The following is an 18,319-nucleotide window of genomic DNA, read 5'->3' on the forward strand; positions in this document are numbered from 1 at the left end:
GAAGAATCTGCAGGACCTGGAAGATTTTTCTGAAGAACAGTGCTCAGTTTAACTGGTCAGAACAAACAAGGGACTCATGAACAACCATCACAAAACAAAAAAACACAGTATTAAAGTATTTGAAGGGGGTTATTTTAATATTTTTATATATATAAACCACAAAAAAACAGCCAGTATGTTAATAATAGGCTTGCTAATAAGCAACTTAATAATGAAAACTGGTCCCTATACTTAAGCGTTACCATATACATTTTGTTAAAAAAATATCTATTTTGAAAGTGATTCCAACAATATCATTCCTCTGTGTCATTATTTTTATAGCTGTGGTGTGAACTCTACTGTTCTCACTGAATTAGATTTTTCATATTTTATCGTTATATTTGTCATTATAGTCATTGTTCTTGGGTTAAACTGGCCTGAAATGTTTGTATTATTTGAGTTGTATAATTGTAAAGTTATAGTTTTAGGGTTTATTGTGTTTTCTTTTCTTTGTCAAAGTTGTAAAACTTTACACAGAAGAGGTTAGCAAGTTTTTTTCACACCACAGTATTTACATCTTGTGGCTTTACTATTGAACAGTAAGTATTTTAATTTTTTATGGATTGGCCCTATTAATTTTAATTGAAAATACCTCACTGTAACCTAGTTTTTAAAGAAAAGGAGGGACACATGGATAATACTTAAACCTTGTGTATGTGTGTGTGTGTGTGTGTGTGTGTGTGTGTGGTAATCAACATTACACATGAATGCTGTCACTAACGCTTAGCTTCTATTGAGCTTTGAATATTTCATTAAATATGAATGAAAGTGCAGGGCTGCCCGCCATTGGCCCAGCTGCAAGTGTCGAAATTAGAGACAAAGGTCATCTGCACTACACCCTGTCCTCATGAACCAGCCTCATGTACCAACAACGCTTGCAAAAAAAAAAAAAACACAGTCACGAATCGGCAGTGCCCCGTTCTCTTACACCCATACAGACTTCATCAACGGCCCACGTACCTCCGTGAATGCTCCCTGTCTAGATGCTCTCGCTGAAGGGTCTGCAGCTGCTAAGAGAATGTTAGTGTCATCTATTGGTTGAGTGAGTCTAATAGCACTTGGTACTATGACACTAAATACCCCTCGCACAATTCTACCTTATTCATTAAAAAGACCCCAGGCACGTTACTAACCCACTAAATATCTCTGCTACAATGCCAGTTGCACACAAAATTTCCACTATATAAAAACACCTTTTGCATGAAATCTTTCCAGTGCATTTCTAAAATGCCCACTCGACTAAATCACCCTGTAGGCAATACCAGCTAAACAATACAACTTCATGTTCTTATAGGCTCCAGCCATCCATTGTGTCTGTGCCAACATTTAACTAGTTTTTTTTCTTCTTCTTCTTCTTCTTTATTTAAAAAAAAAATAAAGCCACATATAAAGTATAGTTTGCATACGTTTGTGTAAAGTTTTACATCTTTACATCTTTTCTCAAAGCCATTTGTAAATCTGTTGGATATATCCAGTTATATTATAATATTTTGCTAATAACAATAAATGAGCCAGTTCATTATTTTCTTGCCATAACCAATAACCGGAAAAATACCAATATTAACAAAATGGAAAATACATATTTTTTATGCATTTATTTATTTATTTATTTATTTTTATCTTTGCTGTACTCTATTTTTAATCATTTGATTTATTATTATTATTTAATATTTAGGCAATGTATAATTATTTTATGTCTGAGCTTGTGTAAATTGTTATTGTTTTACTTATATTTAAGAATAAATAAAAAATAAAACCAAAATCAATTCTTTTAAATGTTACAAGTGAATATAGGCATTAGGCATTAGTATTATAATGTACGGTATCAAAATGGATATTCATTGTGAGAGTTTCTAAAGATTACGTTTAACAGTGTTATTGAATAATTGGAGGGAGTTTTTAAAGATTAACTTTGAGTGATTATTAGATGGCAGCATGTATCTACATGTAAAAATAATGGAAATGACCAGCACAATTAAATATCCTGTATTAAATATACACATAAAAAACAACATAAATATTGACTGATCATTTAAATAGTATTAATATTCAAGATTCAAGATTTTTATTTGTCACATACACAGTTGTATAGAGCATATATATTGTGCATATTGTGGCATTTTGGATAGTAGAGACATTTCCCAGCTCTTCTGTTTTGCTCTCTGTCTGTCTCCGTCTTTTTGTATCTGTCTTTCTAACCCATGTCCCATTTACAATCACATGCCAGTGGGGCAGCTTGATTACCATTCAGGTGGACGTCTGGCTGCAGCGTGTACTTGTTGGAAGAGCTCTTTGGAGTTGCTTAAAGAAGTGTGTGTGTTGTGTGTGTGGTTGGAGGGGGTGGTGGTGCTGAGGGATCGATTTGATTCTAATCGGACCATGAAAAGAACATGATCTAACTGCTTTCAGCTGGGAGTACATTTGGGCCCTCTCCACTGTTTGCTCTCCCTCTCTACTCCCCTTTTCCTCTTTTTGACACGCTCTCTCGCTCTGTCTCTCGCTCTTTGACACACAATGTCTCTGGCCGATTCAAAAAGCCTTGAATATCTCATTAATGACTTTGTGAATACTGGGGTAGAGAGATTTGAGGATGGACATGGGGCGGGAGGGAGAAAAAACAGGGGTGGAAAGAAATGGGTGGAGAAAGTGTAAAAATTCCATGGTTGTTTAAAAGACTGGCTAAGATATATGCCATGGATTATCATGACAGCGTTTTAGAGGCTCAATGGGGTTGACCCCTTTGAATGCCTGCCTATTCGGCTGGATAGACACTCGCTCACTAACTCTGAAAGTTTGTCTTCTTTCTGCATTCTCCTCCAGTGTCCCGTCTCAGCATTCGCAGTCTTTTCTGTGTGTCTGTCTCTCAAATTTTATATCCCCATTCCCATCTTCCATTGTCACTCTCTCTTTCACTCTCTGACTCCCTGTCGGTGACATCATTTATCCATAGTTCACTCCTGTCTTTCCATCCACTTGTCATTGGGTGAAAAATATCTCCTCGCTCTGTGATTCTCCCTTTAAGGATAAATCTGTCCATGTTCCCTCTGCTTTTCAGCCGCTCCTGTCATCAGGATAGTTAACACAACACTGAGGGCCATAAGTCAAAAGCCAAAGGTCAAAGGTCAAGGTGATCCTGAGGCTCTCTTTTTCTGAATTTCTATTTAATTTGACTTTTTTTTTCCTGTGAATACTTCACACATGGTAATAGTAGGGCCAAATGAGAAGTAAATAATTTTGTCAGAAGTAAAAAAGTCAAAGCAGATATGCTTTTTAAGCCTCTCCACAAAATAGACATGCTTATAATAAATTACAAAAATAAGTATCACATGCTAAGAATAGATAAATAGGAAAATGTTATTATTAGTAGTGTCATTATTAGTTGGTGCTGTCAAATCAATGAATTACATCCAAAATAAAAGTTTGTTTACATAATATATGTGTGTGTCCTGTGTATATTTATGTATATATAAAGACATGTATATGTATTCATATATTTATATATAATATACATTATATATAAATATGAAAGCAAATATATATTTGTGTTTTATATAATTATATATTTGTGCTGTCAAAATTAGCGCGTCAACGTGGGTGATTTATTTTTTCAGTTTAATGTATCAAAAATATTTAAAGGGGTAATATGATGTTGCTAAAAATAACATTATTTTGTGTATTTGTTGCAATGAAATGTGTTTATGCACTTTAAGGTTAAAAAAACACATTATTTTCCACATGCTGTACGTTATTGTTTCTCCTCTATGCCCAGCCTTCTGAAACGCATAATTTTTTACAAAGCTCATCGGTCTGAAAAGCGAGGTGTGCTCTGATTAGCCAGCTATCCAATGCTTTGTGATTGGCCAAATGCCTCAAGTGTGTGACTGAAATGTTACACCTCTTGTCATACTGTGATGCGTGTCCTGGTCAGAAAACCGGTGCAGCAGGACAAAAACAATAAAACCCATTAAAAATTAGCCTTTTGTTGCATCAAGTAGTACAATACTTATTACCGTATTTTTCGGACTTTAAGTCGCACCTGAGTAGAAGTCGCACCAGTCCAAAAATATGTCATGATGAGGATAAAAACATATATAAGTCGCACTGGACTATAAGTCGCATTTATTTAAAACCAATTCATTGGGTTCATTTCTCTCGGTTCATGTCAAATGAATTTTGATAAATAAGTCGCACCTGACTATAAGTCGCAGGACATAAAAACAGTGGTGTAATGTAACGAACTAAAAATACTAGGTTACATTACTTAAGTGTTTTTTGTGAGTATCTGTACTTTACTTGAGTTTTTATATCTCAGCCAACTTTTACTTTTACTCCAATACATTTCATCTAAGTATATTCGTTACTTACTACAAAATACTCAGAAGAACACAGACTGCAGGAAAGCAGGTTTGACGAATCAGTGGTCTGGCGTTTGTTGGTTTAGACTCCTAAAACACCTTGCTCATGTGCAAACCTGCTCATGTGCAAACAAGTGTGCACCGCGCACAACCAAGGATAATTTCATTTTCCACTCAAGTCGAGGCTGGGGTGTGCAATATACAGCATCGTCTGCGATAATATGGTAAGTGTTGTTGTAATGATGTGCAGTCTGACGTTATCAAGTAGGCCATATCACTAAATCACACACAGAGTGCACGCACATTGATTTATTAGTCTATTAAAACTCAATATTTCAGGCAGTTTAAATTGTAGATGGCAAAAATGCTTCTGTAAGTTTTTATATTTATATAATTTATTTTAGGCCTAGTTAACTTAATCTATATCAAACAAAGAGTACCGTTTCTCTGCAGATGCATGAACACATTTAATAATAATTTTATACAAGTTCAGTAAAGCAATAAATGACTTACATTTTAGATATAATATTGCTTTTTTTTCTTTTTCTTTTTTTTACTCAATTTTGCTAACGAAAATAGTTCCAAACAAAGATCACAGCACTGTTCTGCGTCTCTTAGCAATGGATGGGGTTCATTTATTGAATGAATCAGCTTTTTGAGCGAATCGGTTGAATAAATGATTCAGTGATTCACTCATTAACACAGTCAAATGCTTTGTTTGTGAATGAATCAGCACATTGAATGAATTGGTTGAATCTCAATGAATCACTCATTAACATACACTTGCTGTCACCTACTGGCAGTTTTAATTTCACATATTGTCAATTTTTTTTACTTTTTTTATGTTTTTAATTATATCAAATGTCACTATTGGTTTTATGCTAAAAACAAAACATTAGGCCTTTTTATACATCTGTATCTGAAGTTTAAATGAATCCATGTCCCTTCTGAGATATATAAACTGTGTAAATAAATGCTATTCAGATGCAGATTCCAGAAATATTTTCTTATGTTGGAATGAAAGAAATTACAAACAACAAGTGCTACTCTACACTGCTCAAAACTCACGTTTGACTCATCAGTAACAAATCCTTTACATATGAAAAACGATCAGGAAACAGTCTGCGCACATCTATATATTTGGCTTGAACTTCTCTGGAACAGTGTTGTAAATACAACTTAACCACTGATTTCTAGTTGTGTCCTCTTTTGGAAGGCCAAACAAAGTAACTTCGCTTTCCGTGACTGTGACGAGTGGGGTGGGGCCGAGAGCCGTGGGAACGGAGCGAGGCCGGTGGAGTGATTTGGAAATGAGTGACACCTGCTCCACTCACCGGTCTTGCATCCCACGAAGGAGATCGGAAGGGTACAAAAGAGGAGCGACAACAGTGAAGGACGAGAGAGGAACAGGTCTGGGTTTTATTTTATGTTTTGGTTTTTACTTGTGCGCGACAGTCGTCCGCGAGGGGCTGACGCGCTGTTATGTGTTTATTTTGTTATTAAAGTTTCATTTAAGTGTCCGCCGGTTCCCGCCTCCTTCTTCCCGTGATGAAGTTTGTAAAGCGTTACAGTGACCATTTGGTCGGCGTTATGCAAATCTTCCCACATCGTCACGTAGACATGTGGGGGCATGTTTAAAAGAGGTGTTTTAGGAGGGTGTGGACGAGTCTTAACTTTTATAAATAATATTTCTTTGGGTTTAAGATTTTAGTCTTTGTAACTTTAGGGATTTTGTCTATTCACAAACAGCTTGTAACACTCCAAAGAGAAAGGAAAACTTGAAATCACTTTAAATGACCCCTTTAACGCATTTAACGCACCACTTGACAAGAAGTCAAGTGCATTTATTTATAAGTGCTCCTTAGCATTTATTTAGATGCACAACGTCTTTATGACCACATCAATCTGGAGACGTTTCATGCGTGTGCTCCAACTTCACCTCAGCGTCTGCGTGAGTCAAACAAATGCGGAAACATTACCGTGCTTGGAGCAAGTGCTCCTCAACTGCACGCACAAATGCTCCGGCTTGCTCTGTAGTCGGTATCATTTCATAACAAAGCGCGAATTAAAGTACATGCAGTGTCGTGATTACAGTTTTTTTCAGTCACTAACAAGCGTTTGTCCAAGCAGTTGTCACATTTTCAAAACTCTAAACACAATTAGCACAGCATCGGTCTATTGTGGCCATACCATTCACACATTTCATGTCGTTTTCACACAATATGGAGTCATTGAAGACATTTCCACAATGCTTACATTTTCTTAATAGACAAGCTATACCTCCCAACAAAATTATGGATTGTTTTTGTAGTATTTACGAATGTTAACACACAACATCCCACAATAGCAAAAACAATATTCCAAACCTTAGATACAGTATAAAACCTCTGCTTCTGCAATGATATCAGTTCAAAAACAATATATCTTAGCTGATAATAAACAAACAATTGATTAATTGACACACAGCTGATTTATGTTGTGTAAATTGGGCCAACCACAGCTGATTCCAGTCTGGCTTAGACTCAGTGGCAGGGGTTATTTTTTTCTATTATATTGACACTTATACAATAAAAGGAGCACTTTGAGGAGTGATGTTTTTGGAAACAGAAACAGTAAAAGACAAACACTGTAATGTCTGGACGAGGAAGAGTAAGAGCAAGGGGCACAGGGAGAAGAGCAGGTCCAGTGAGAGATGCAGTGAGAGGTACAGGAGCAGTGAGAGGTGCACGGAGAGGTGCAGGAGCAGTGAGAGGTGCACGGAGAGGTGCAGGAGCAGTGAGAGGTGCAGGAGCAGTGAGAGGAGCAGGGCCAAGGAGAGGGAAAGGTAGAGGTGTAAGAATGTGTGGTGGTGGCATTCCAAGGGCTGCAAGAACAGTAGTCAGTGATGAAATTCGTGCCACTATCATTGACCATGTAATCAACCATGGTCTTTCACTAAGAGAGGCTGGTGAAAGAGTGCAGCCTAATTTGAGGCGGTCAACGGTTGCCTCCATTATACGCATCTTTCAACAAACCAACAGGTAAGTATTGCATTTTACATGGATTGTTTCTGTTCTCACTTGACATGTCAATAAGGTCATACAGTAATGCATATGTTGAATTTTTTGTCCCTCTAAAGAATGCAACGTCTTCCACCTTCTGGGGGAAGAGGAAGGCTCCTAAATAATGACCAAGAGCTTGCCATTGTAGAAATGGGTGTTGCAAATAATGCAATAAAACTGCATGAAATTCAAACTAGAATTGTAGAGGACCATGAGATATTTGACAATATCGGTAGCATCAGCCTCACAACGATTACGCGGACATTGTCCAAACACAGAGTGCGGATGAAGCAGCTCTACACTGTTCCCTTTGAGAGGACAACAATATGTCCAGGTATAGTGTATGTTCAATTCAATGTCCAGTTCTATAAGCTTTGCACTTTGCAAGTAGGTAACCTTTACAGTTATAGGTTACAGTACAGTATGGTATATAGTAATGACATGATTTACATAAACTTTGTTTCAGAGAGTTATGGAATTGGAGGCCAACCAGGCCCCTCATGAATTCATATACATAGATGAGGCAGGATTCAATCTGGCCAAAAGGCATTAACGTGGACGAAATGTAATTGGGAAAAGGGCCACAGTTGATGTGCCAGGACAGAGAGGGGCAAACATTACCATGTGTACCATGATACAATAATTTTGTGCCTGGGGTTTTTTTTTTTTTTAGTTCCCCCCTTTTTATCTGGGCTTTTTGCTGTTGTTTTTTTGTTCAGAATGCTCTTATGTGTTTCATGGATATTTTGTTCACTGTAAGCAATACTGTAAAACCTTTTCTGTTCTATCATACCGTTGTTTTTTGGAATGGTTTTGAATGTGAACATTACTGTACATTTAGACATACAGTACCTAACCAAGAAATTTTGTGTAAAACTGTGGATTGCATGTTTTGCATGCAAATACCTGTGAAACTGAAACCTAAAAGTCTATGCAGTTTTTTTAATGTCAACAATAGCCAGTATTTTGAAACCTGGTGTACTTTGATTGACTGCATGTACCTTGTGAGGTGTAAACAAGTGTTATTCTTTGACAGAATAATTTAATTTTGAGTCAGATTTCCAGTGTTTTGGTAAAGTTAGTGTGTGCAGAGAAAGATGTGTTCTATTTTGAAATGAAGATTTAGTATATATTTAACAAAATTTGTTTTTGAGAAGAAAATTATCCACTTGGCCAATAGTGTTTTGTAGGTGTGAGTCTGTGTTAAGAGTTTAGAAAAAGTATCTGAAGTATGGTTGAGTGCTTGTTAGCGATTGAAAAAAAACTGTAATTAAGTGATAAAGTTAACAAAAAGTCCATTAACCTCTTGAGACAAAACATTTTAGGAAAAAATTTATATTTTTTTCAAGTCATTACATTGTTTAGAGCATTAAAAACTTTTTTACAAATAAAATAAATAAATTGAAAATTATATTTCATTCATTCATATATATATATATATATATATATACTATTTTTAAATGTAATCCACACAGCCTTTGACTATTTCTGTCTTGAATATTTCAGACATGTTCAAAAACAAAATAACACAAAAGAAAAAAAAAGCTGACAATAATCTTTATACAAAGTTTGGTAAAAAAAAAAAAAAAAAAAATCCTGAATCCAAAATATATATATATACATATACTATATTGCTTGTACTTTTTAAGTTTATTTTTGTTTGTTTAATGGAAAAACATAACATTTTATCTTATATTATTATTATTATTATTATTATTATTAATGGTATCATTATCATTACTCCTAATTTTGCTGATTTTGTTCATCTCCTAAAATTTAAAGTTTGTGTTTTTTTCTTGTACTTTCAGTTTCTTTCTTTCTTTCTTTCTTTCTTTCTTTCTTTCTTTCTTTCTTTCTTTCTTTCTGTCTTTCATAATAATAAAAATAATATGAATGATAAATATTTTTGTTATTGTAGGACATATCTTATATAAATTACATTATACATGTAAAAAACATTACACACACACACACACACACAGGTGAAAAGTATTTTCTAACTGTTTCTATACAACAAAAATTATTAAATGATTTAAGTCACACACAACCTAATACACACTTCACTCTCACATAGGTCAGATACAGTATAAAAACAGAGCCAGAGGAACCAGGTAGTGTCCTTAGAAAAAGAGAGCAAATGAAAGATAAAGAGAGGAAGGGACAGAGATGGAGGAGAATAGGGCAGGTGCTGCGAAGGCATCACACATGCATCCACATTAATCTGCTAAACATGAACTAGAGTCGCTGCAGCGAGCAGGTGAGAGGATACAAATCCTAGTGGGAAAGAAGGGGATTCCAACTCCTTTGCTTGAATACAAAATTCAGGCCTGTACCCCCAAAACACTCACACACAGACAGACACAAATGGACTAAGGCAACACAAAGACGCAGCCACACTTGAAAGTCTCTTCAGCTCAAGTTAAACAGGATGGTGTGCGAGAGAGAGGGGCACAGCACAGCCCTTTCAGATCTACTCACTCCTCTCTGTACATGTACAACATTAAGGTCCTCTGGGCTATTTATGACTACCACAATTAATGAGACACAGGCAAAACACCTTATCCTGAGGTGGCTGAAACACTGCTGGAAGCTTTCCATACAGAATTAAAAGCCTTCCTTATGCTCAAGCTCGTATTTGAGACCTAAAAGAGTTGTGATAATTCAATTAGTCCTTTTTTCATCCAGCTACATGAAGTGCACCCCAGACTGTAGAGTGCTTTTCCCCACACAAATTAATTGGGCCGCCACAACAATCAAAACTTTTATTAGAGTATTCAGATTGTTTTCATGCATTTTAGCATGGCTTGAATGGGTACTTGTAGCATAGCATATTGGTGTGTTGTTTAGGTTTAGTGTGGGTGAATGTTGGATTGGAAAAGCACAGAGTGGGAGATGAAAGTGTTCTCTAAACATTAGTCTTTTGGCGCTATATGCATGCTAGCTAACAGTTTATACACTGATCAAAAGATTGATGGTGGTTTTAGCCTTATAGGGAAGTTTAAAAGGAAACAATTTACCACTGGAATGAAGACCATCCAACCAAGTTGCGGTCATTTGTAAATCTGGTTTTGATGCAATGACGACAATTTTGTTCTTCCATATAGTGATATACATTATCTAAAAAGAAAAAACAATTTAGGGTTGGGACGTGGTTTTATTAATCAGTTGTTGATTAGATGAAGGCAGATAAACATGAGCTTGTGGAGAAAGGGGCGGGGCTTAAACAGTCTGGCATACATCACCAGAGAAAGTTTTTTGTTTTCCTGGAAGATAATTTTGATAGTTATGAAATAGTTATGAAAGTTGGTAATCAAATTAACTGTCAACAAAATTAAACATGTAATGGATTAATTGTTCACAATAAACTCAATAACATGCATTAAGAAAATAAATAGGTAAAAATAAATACTATGGGTTAATTCAAGATCAGCTCAATCAGCTTGTCAATTCATTCTTTATAAATGTATATTTATTGAGCTGTAAAACTGTTGTCATATTTTTCCAGGTTGATTTAGGGTTTGTCATTATATTGTCATGGCAATAAAGTTGTTAGGTTATGTGACTACGAAAACTGTGAAAAAAAGTAAGTGCCTGACTGCATCCCAAAATTTTGCTTATTTTTTTTTTAAAAAAAAGGGAAATGTTTTATGTGTGTATGTATGTTTGTATTTATTTGCAAATGCTGTTGACTGAGCCCACCTGCAATATTTCTTTAATATTAAGTTTATTTTAGGCGAAGGAAAATTCCAACCCAAACTTTGTTTTTCTTTGACAGTATCAGGTTAAGTCAGGTGTTTCATCCAGTTATCCCTCTGTTGTTTAATAAGCGCCATTGGAGTTATAACTGCTATCTAACAATCTTCTCCATTTGCATCTATTCCTATTTGTACACCTTATGCAAGCCTGTGTTTTGGAAAATCAGTGAACTAGAATGCTTCAAATGAATATACCAATAGCTTTGAGGATAAAATCTGTAATCTAGGTAGCATTAAGATGTCTCTATGCAGGTGTAGAGTAATTATTACTGTATTTCACACACCATGCTAAAAACACAAGCACTTCAGTAACTTACCCTAGATTTGGCTTATTATCCAGCACAGCTCAATTCATTCCATAACTGCTTATCCTGGATTCAAAGCGATGCCTATAGAACACACAGGTTACTAGTGTAGGCTGATGTTTATGTAAACACAGAGAACCTCAAATGGCTCAATAAGCAGTTCGACCCACTGACGCGTGATAGGCCAGGCTTACCTTGGGAACTGAATTAAATGTAGAACTCTGAACAGCAGAACTCTGCTTGTAAATCCCTGCACTGCTGCTAAAAGATACGTTTTGATTATCTGAACTTGAGGATATATAAGAGAGGTTTTTTAGAAAAGATATCTGAGACATTATAGGTGTGCAAATTACACAGAGATATTAGGTTAATTAGGATGATTTTAATTTAACATGTTTAACATGTAAAATATTAAAATTCAGGATACTGCAATTGGTTGATACTGATAAGATAATAATTCTATTTTATATTTTGTTATTGCTTAAAACTGATAAATGACCTACATTAAAAAATCTGTACTATTTTGTCTTAATAAAAATAAAACTGAAATCAACCATTTTTAAACCGATAAGAGCATTTAGGCATTATAATGTACATTAGGAAATGGATATTTATTTTGGGATTTGCTTAAGGTGAGATTTAGCAGAGTTATTAAAATAAAAAAATCTCTTAAGTAATTATTTTGCATGTACTGTACATTCCAAGAAATAAGGTGTGTTTTAGAGGTATAGCGGTAATAGAGGTATGTTTTCTTAAGCATTTGTTAAGAGGATTGAGGGAGTTTTGGTGGTGCTAGCAATACATAGAGGGAATTATAATACAACACTACCAAAAATAAACACAAACAAGCAAGAAAAGTAATGACAGCGATTGACAAAGCAAAATGATGCTCCCAACATTGGCCAAATGGGCTCTGGATGGCCTGATCCCAATTTATTGCAATATCGTGACACTGATGACCTCTTCTCTCAAACTAATCTCTAAAATCATCCACATAACACAACACAGTAAAAGAAGACCACAGATAATATCTGAAAATGGCAGCATACACTCATTTATAACATGTGTGCCCTGTTCATCCAGAAAGGAAGTGATTGGGGGAAAGAGAATACGAGAGAGGGAAGGGTTGATGGCAGTCATTAAAATCAACTAGTGCTCCCTAGTAAGAGGGCAATATGGGGAGAGTGGTGTGTGTGTGTATGTGTGTGTGTAAATGTGCATAACAATGACATATGGTAATGAGCCATGATAAGCATTACTGAAAAACACCACACTCACACTCCAATCATGATAGAGTCAATCAATAATGTGTGCATCTGCTCACAAGAGAGTGAACAGAGAAAACCTTTATCAGAATAATGAAACACAATTGAGAACTTTCTAGTTAAGTATAATTCATTTCTGATAAAAGGAACAGGAATATTCTTCCTACCTTTCCATCATGTGATATTTTTTTGGCTTACACTTTTCTGTTTTATCATATTTTTTGCAGTTTTTGTATTTATAACATGAATTAAAAAATAAATATAAACTAACAATACTTTGCATTTTACAGATACTTCTGCTAAATAAAGAATTTGCTAATGGAGTTAAACTGCCTTTTTAAGATCTGTGGTAAACTGGTAATTGTATTTATTAGGTGCATGCATCTTTTATAACCTTTAAACAGTAAACACACATATGTTGCAAACTGGTTGTTTAGTAGTATTCTGAAAATATGATAATATATTATCTTTTCATATAATTCATGAAACTATATAGGCTATATATATATATATATATATATATATATATATATATATATATATATATATATATATATATATATATATATATATATATATATATATATATATATATATATATATATATATACTATTTACTGACAAAAAGCTGCCAAATTTGGCACATTAATTCAATGACTGAAGAATATATGTTTACTGGTGCTTTGATTCAGATATAGACTATTAAGTCACTGGAGTTAATAAAAAAAGTGATTTCAACAACTGCTTGTTACAATTTATGCTTCTACAAGAGATGAGAGTTAATTTAAAATCCTTATAATTAAATTCAGATGCTAAATAATTTTTTTTAGATGTATAATTATTTAAAACAAAATGGCAATTAAATTGGAAAAACACGGAATACATTTGGTTATTATAATATGGTAATATTTTTCTCGGCCAGTAAACGTCTATTGTGGCTTATTTATATCACCGGACCTCCCAAGTACATATAAATTTTAAAAGAGTGGTTTGGATATAAATCTACACCCCTCTATGGCCCTTTGATTAAGACATTTACTTATTTACTACTTATTTCAGCATGTCAAGTGAAACGCAATCGGCATAAGGGCTATTTGGTCCCATGTCTCGCCTGTGGTTTAGCCGTGAATGTTTGCCTATTCGTTCGGAAAGAACTGTTGGCTATTAGGCAGAGTTGTGCGCTCTAATAAGGTGATGAGAGAGAGGATTCTTTTAATGAGGTTAGAGGAGTTTCTGAGTTCAGCATCACTGCATCTGTCGGCATTTATTTTGTTTTCTGGCATCTCCTTGCATGCTGTTTACGTGGCTTCTTCTTCGGTCTCACCATTCTTTGTGTGTTTATTGAGAAATAAACTCTCTTAATAAATATATATATTGTTGTTCACACGTAGTGAAAAACGTTGGGAATAGCAACAGTTCCAGTTTGCTATAATAGAAATTCCTATATGTGTGGCTCTGGCTGCTTTCCATAAAAATCGTATCCGTCATTAAGACATAAATTAGATTTTGACACACACAGGCAATTGAATTTAACCCCCCCAGTCAGCCCCCAAAACGATGAAATGAAGAGCAGGCCCTGCAGCTGCTATTCAGATGAAGGAGATAATTGGCAATGAAAAGTCACTGCGCCGCATTATGTTGTCTGCGGGATCATTGTTCATTTTCCCCTTGCTATTGAAGACTATATTGAAAACCCGAGTGTTTCCTTTCAGTTTTCAGTATCGTGTGTTGCTTAGTTACTGGGAATGGGGGGAATCACCCACTGTATCAGTCGGGATGGGCCACAGGCTGGCCCCTTGTGCCACAATGCAACTTTTGTGAGGAGGCGTTGACACAAATTAATGACACTTATGCAATACTGCAGTTATGGACCGCTTGTAGTGCAATATTGCACGGAACTGAAGGTGAGAGCTTTTGCCTCCATACGCTGACAACTGTGTCCTCATTCATTTTCAACACATTAGAGATAGGCTACTTGATATATAAATGCTAACAATAACGGCTTTTTATTATTTATAGTCTCTCCCAGTTAACATAAACTCACATAACCTAATTAGCCTATATTCCTATGGAACTGCATATCTGATCATTAAATTGAAACCCATTAAAAATGCTTTAATTTTTAATTAGATTACAACAGGAATACAAACAGAATCCAAGAATAAACCTTCAAGCGTTGTCAAGACCAGTATACTGGCAAATAGGGAAAAAAATGTATTCAATAATTTTGGAAAAGTTCAGCAGACGCTGTCCATTTAGCTTGATTTAATAGATTTTTGCCATTCATATAGCTCATATAGGCTATTTTATAAACAACTTTATTTATACAGAAGTAAGTCAAAAATTAAAAAAAAAAAAAATTATAATAAACTCCATTGTGACTAGTACAGCCACCATCACAACAAATTCATTCACCTCAATTTATGCAAAAGAGTTTGTGGAAGTCATACAGGTGTTTATGAAAGTTGTGTAGTTTTAGTGCTTTGGCAAAAACCCAGGCTTTGTATAGGGCCTAGCTGGCCAACACTATAAAGTACGATTGAAAGGTGTTTAAATGCTGATTAGAGTATTTACAACATCTGAATATCTGCGTTATTCAACCACACTCACTTCTCTTTTAAATAGGCCCTATACGCGTTTGTTAGACTCTCCACTTAACCCAAGCAGACAAAGATGTATTCCTATCACCCGGAGCAGAATGAAAGGAATCAAAGGATTTTTTCCTTAAATGGGCTAATTTTCCCCTTGAATTATGAAAGTAATGGCTAGGTAACACTCTGTGCACAGTACCCGACGGCTTAAGTCTTAAATCCTTCCACGTGGCCCGGCTAGTCGTGGCAATTAGAGCTCATTACAGACTCATAAAGGCTCTCATTTGTGGGATTACTTAATAGACAATGAAATTTTATCGTGAAGAATTATGGAGGGGGGAAAAAATAATATTAAAGACTGGACGGTATGAAGGGCGCGCGCTACGAATCATTCCGCATGGGTTGTCATTCATCTCTGTCTCTCTCACTCTCTTCTCTCATGTCTCATACGCCGTGTTTCCTCCATTACAACAATTACAGCCAGAATGACAGATGTGTTTGTTTTATCGCCTCCCCAATTCAGCCCATTTTAAAGTCATATTCTACGTCGTTTAAGAATGAGCCTTGCCGCTGATTTCAGCAATTAAATGCCTATGAAAGCCTCTTGGTGATACTAGCTCGATGCTGATATGAAATCGTCATTACGGAGCTTGAACTTTGGCCTCGATCATCATTAGTAGACTTTCAGTTCTATCTTAACATCCATAAAAGCCGCTCCAAATGAGAGCTGATTTTTACTATGTTTTGCATGTTATTGAAAAGCTCAGGTGTCAGCCCTGTAATTGAGTGTGAGCTAAAATAATTGCAGCCTACATACACAAGATTATAGATTGGCAGCATTACTTTCATTGTTATAACTTTCAGACAAGATTTGACGGGGTTAAGTCTCTCCCGACAGAGTAGGAGGTAGAATAATGGCAGACCTTTCTGTTTGGGGAGAGTTAACCTCGACAGAGCTCGCTCGCTCGCGCCACTGGCCTCCTCGCGCAGTGTCTGGAAGTAAGAGGCGTTCGCGCGCAGATGAAAGTGGAAGCTCAACCCGCTGCTGACCCGCCGAGAGATCAAACCCGATAATTATTGTCACAAGATGAGGGATTAACGCATTTCTGAAATAGCTGGCTGTTTATCCACTCCAAAAACTCCACAATAAACACTTTCTAATTGAATCCTAATCGCAATCAAATTGAAAGTGCCCAGACTCCACTGAAAATCATATATCTTTAATTGCCGGCTAGCGATCATTTCAAACTGACTCGAACCCAAAGATTATAGCTGCATTTGCTTTGCATAGACAGGATTTTTTTTTTCAGTTACTGAACGAGGTTTCATCACAAGAATTTCTTTTTTTTTTTTTGTGTCATATTCTAAGCCTAGATGATGTTAATAAATAATAGTAATCAGTGATGGAATTGGCCAAAATTTACTGTGGTGACTCTATCTTGGGAAGGGGCTGGGGTAATAATGTTAAATTTAGATGACCTTTTGGATGTATTTAATTATAAAACACTTTATAATCTATAATAAATTAGTAAGCATTTAGTTGTTGTATTGCATTCTTAAAGACTCTACGCTCACATTACAGAAATTAACCTTCTCATTGATATTTGACTCCTTAAAGGTTTTTTATTTAACCTTTGTCATGCCATTTTACTAACTTAATTAAATGTATGTAAGCAAGGCACTGTCTTTGTCACTGAATCATTCATTCAATCGATTCGTGAAATGAAAAAGTAATTTATTGTAAATACTATAGTGTTTTTGAACCATACTATAGTAAAGTGTATTATACTGCATATATTGTATAAACAACACTTAAAAAATGTTTAAAAAAATGTTTAAAAATGCTGCAGCATACTCTAGTACTAACTTGGTGAACTGATCAACTGTAATAAATACTGTATGCAGTATGCTTTAGTTTCTACTGCAGTAAACTGTAGTGTATTGTAGTATAATATACCCCATAGTTGTAGAAAAATTTTTACTGTATTGGGTAAAGTACTTTGTTTATATTACTATAGTTGTTATATTATCACAGCAACTATAGAATTACCACAACAAATTAATTCAAGTACTTTACTATTGTATGGTTAAAAAAACTGTAGTAGTTACTATAAATTACTATAGCATTTTTTCATGTGGGGACGGCTGATTCATTTAGGTATGAAGCAAGTGACTCTCTTTATGAATGGGTCATTGAATCATTGACTCACTAGATTTGTTCAAAAGCAAAGATGCATTCATAAATGAAACAGCGCTGTGTCAAAGTCTGATGCTCAGCAGCTCAGCTATGACCTATATTTTTTGTTGACGAAATACAGAAAACAGATAACAGTTGTTCCTAAAATGTAAGTCACTTAATATTAATTTTTGTATAAAATGTATAAAATTGTTGTACAAATTCAATTTCACATTTGCAAACTCTCCTTATAATCTTTAAAAAACTGTTACCCTCATTAGTTAATCACTATCTCATAAACTTCCATTTTAATTAATAAAGATCTCTACACTCCAAAATGGACCTATTATTGACATTGTCCCTAGCCTATACTTTATAATGAATGACAAACTGCAGTCTGCTTTCAGGATCTGTTCAGTGAGGAACAGGACGCGCAGCGATAGAGAAGCATTTTTATTGGCTGCCGTCTGCAGGTATTATGGCGATAGACGGCATTGCGCAACGAACCATAAACACAGCACTACGTTAATATGCAGAACTGGGATCGCTTTCGTAGTCTTTTGAATGTATAAAATATAGAAATCACTTTAATTTCCACATCAACCTCCTCCCCATTTCCAGCCCTAATAGTAATAAATAAATAATAAATACAGTTGAATAGACGGGGAAATGTTCATGTAGCATATTGTTAGTTGTAAACATACAAATATGTGGATGCCTCTATGTGGATGATCTTAAGGTTAGAGCAAGAAAGCCCTATACAGTAGGCTATGTATACATAAGAGAACCATG

At 35.2% G+C, this 18,319-nt stretch overlaps 1 protein-coding gene across 2 annotated transcripts in view; it reads right to left on the reverse strand.

Annotated features, from left to right (window-relative positions):
- Positions 1-323: 323 nt before the first annotated feature.
- kdr (kinase insert domain receptor (a type III receptor tyrosine kinase)) overlaps positions 324-18,319 on the reverse strand; it is a 167,583-nt gene continuing 149,587 nt past the window's right edge. Inside the window, exon 31 of one of the 2 annotated variants that reach the window (XM_059512958.1) lies at positions 324-347. The gene's annotated coding sequence lies outside the window, so the exon portion shown is untranslated. The remainder of the gene's footprint in view (positions 348-18,319) is intronic. The other variant, XM_059512957.1, reaches the window with a different exon arrangement.

Source organism: Carassius carassius, chromosome 27 (assembly GCF_963082965.1).
Source record: "Carassius carassius chromosome 27, fCarCar2.1, whole genome shotgun sequence".
Lineage (NCBI taxonomy): Eukaryota > Metazoa > Chordata > Actinopteri > Cypriniformes > Cyprinidae > Carassius > Carassius carassius.